Source organism: Rutidosis leptorrhynchoides, chromosome 10, assembly GCF_046630445.1.
Source record: "Rutidosis leptorrhynchoides isolate AG116_Rl617_1_P2 chromosome 10, CSIRO_AGI_Rlap_v1, whole genome shotgun sequence".
Lineage (NCBI taxonomy): Eukaryota > Viridiplantae > Streptophyta > Magnoliopsida > Asterales > Asteraceae > Rutidosis > Rutidosis leptorrhynchoides.
This window is the reverse complement of record NC_092342.1, coordinates 81,278,674-81,281,123: the sequence shown is the minus strand read 5'-3', so window position 1 is coordinate 81,281,123 and position 2,450 is coordinate 81,278,674. Positions and strand designations below refer to the sequence as shown.

Genomic DNA, 2,450 nt, shown 5'->3' with positions numbered 1-2,450 from the left:
CAGAAGTGTTGAATATTGCTCGAGTCGGAGTAGAGATAAGTGAAAAGAAAGACGTCATCAGTCAGTTCGACGTTATTAGAGAAGATGAGAAAGAGTACAAGTTCACAGAAGCAGATTTTCATAATCTTGATATGCTTGATATCATTCACATCTACAACTACCTCAGTATCATCACCATTCGACCTTTTGCTAAGGCTCAAGCTTTGGAAGATGTGAAAAGATACATGATGGAGACAATTGAACTCATGAGACGTGAATATTTTCAAATAGGTCTCGAAGTAAATAGGAAAAAGATTCGAATAACGTGTCCAAATCAATTTACGGAGGGACTAAAGGATATGAGGATGTTTCAAATGCAATTCGAACCCGAAGGATTTGTATTTGTAAATTCTCAAAAAGAAAAGGTGTTCATTCGTACTGAAAAGCTGAACAAATATTCAGATGGAACACTTAAGGCTGCATTGAAGTATCTTAAAATTCGTCAAAGCAAGGTTGATGACTTTGATACAAAAATGGGTCTTGGGGAATTTATAAAGCATATCAGAGATCGTTTAAAGCTCCGAATCCGTACAAGACAGTTTGAGATTCTTCTTGGCCAGAGAAAGAGAAGATATTTCAAGGAAATGGATGAATATCCATTACATGAGGGAGATCCAAGGAAAGCGTGGGGAGTCTGGAAAACTTCTAAGAAAATTTCAGAAAATCAAGTAGAAGTTTCAAAACCAGATGGCTCACGATGGAAACTAACGTTTGGACCTCTCAAGATTTCACGATAGGATTATATTGTAAAGTTCACATTTATCACTAAGGGGGAGATTGTTAGGACCCCGAAGTTGTATAGTGTTAATGTGAATTAAGCTTAAATGAAGGTTCCTTAGAAGAGGGCTATATAAGGAACCTAAGTAGTCCTAATTAGATAGCCATTGGATTGTAACTGAGTTCTAGAAGCTGTGAAATGTAATTTTAACGATTCTCTCTCATACCGAGTCTCCTTCCTACATACCGAATCTCATTCTATCTTATCATTTCTCTCAATCTCAACATGATCTGACCTATCAGCATTGCTCACAACTAAATCGTATTGCGTGAATATCTTTAGTCATCTTTTCCATTCGTCTTTCGAAAGCATCTATTTTTGCGGAAACGGAATCAAAGTCATGGCTAGAATCGGATCTAGCCGCTTTAGATGAACGAAAAATATCTTTTTCCTGATGTCACTCATGAGAGTGGGAGGCTGTGTTATCAATGATCTTGTGAGCTTCAGTTGCGGTTTTCTTCATAATGGAACCACCAGCTGCTGTGTCGAAGTCTTTTTGTGCAGCAACGTCGACACCTTGGTAGAATATTTGTACTATTTGATAAGTGTCTAAACCGTGCTGAGGACATCCACTTAACAACTTTCTGAATCTTGTCCACGCCTCATATAATGTTTCATTTAGCTTTTGCGTGAACGTAACAATTTCTCCTTGAAGTCTCACGGCTTTAGATGCCGAAAAGAAACTTTTAAGAAATTTCTCAACTAAAACATCCCATGTATCAATCGCCCCTTCAGGTAACGATTCTAACCAATCTTTGGCTTCTCCCTTTAAAGTCCAGGGAAACAACATGAGATAGATCTGTTTATCTTCAACTTCTCTGATTTTGAATATAGTACAGATCCTATTAAAGGTTCGAAGATGTTCGTTTAGATCTTCTTTTGGCGTACCACTATATTGGCATTGATTAGTTACCATGTGTAGGATTTATCCTTTGATTTCATAATATGGCGCATTAATGTCTGGCTTAATAATGGCGTGACCTTGACCAGTGCGTGTGGCTCTCATTCGGTCTTCCATACTTAGAGGTTCCATTACTTCCATTTTTGAATTTGTTGAACGAATCACTAGAGGATTCTGATTTAACGGTTTGTAGTTCAGGAGGAATGATTAGTGTTTTAGGATCTTGGAATTGTCCTTGAATATCCTACGGGTTCTTAATTGTGAATTCAGGTTCAAAAGATGGATTATCGGAAATTTGAATTGGAGTACTTGTTTGATTTGATGATGATTGTAAAGAAAAATCAACGGCGACAGTATTGGCTAGATGTCTTGATCGAGTTACAGGTGGTGAACGTATGAAAGGTGGTGAACGTTTTGCTCGGTGCATTCATTGAATATCCTATTAGAAATTATATAAGTTATCAAATTAATAGACTTTTCTGCTTTTGCCCACGTTTCGAATAGCCAAAAGATGCAGCAGGGAGCCAGGATCCTTTAAGTCGGAAAATCCACAACTCAGCCACTAACAAATCCAACTATTACTACGAAGCAGAAAATTTGGATGTCTATCAATTTAACCGCTTAAAATAATTTTTCGTCGAAATTTAAAGAAAATAAAGAAAATTCTATGTCCTAAAAACTAGAGCGTATAAATGAGAAAGAAAAAGCGCGTCGAGAAATAAGAGTCAAAAA

At 37.0% G+C, this 2,450-nt stretch overlaps 1 non-coding gene across 1 annotated transcript; it reads left to right on the top strand.

The window, feature by feature from the left end:
- The first annotated feature begins 1,368 nt into the window (after nucleotides 1–1,368).
- On the top strand, nucleotides 1,369–1,475 carry LOC139873679 (small nucleolar RNA R71). Its single transcript, XR_011767406.1, has one exon. It is a non-coding gene; the product is annotated as a small nucleolar RNA R71 (small nucleolar RNA).
- The last annotated feature ends 975 nt before the right edge of the window (nucleotides 1,476–2,450 follow it).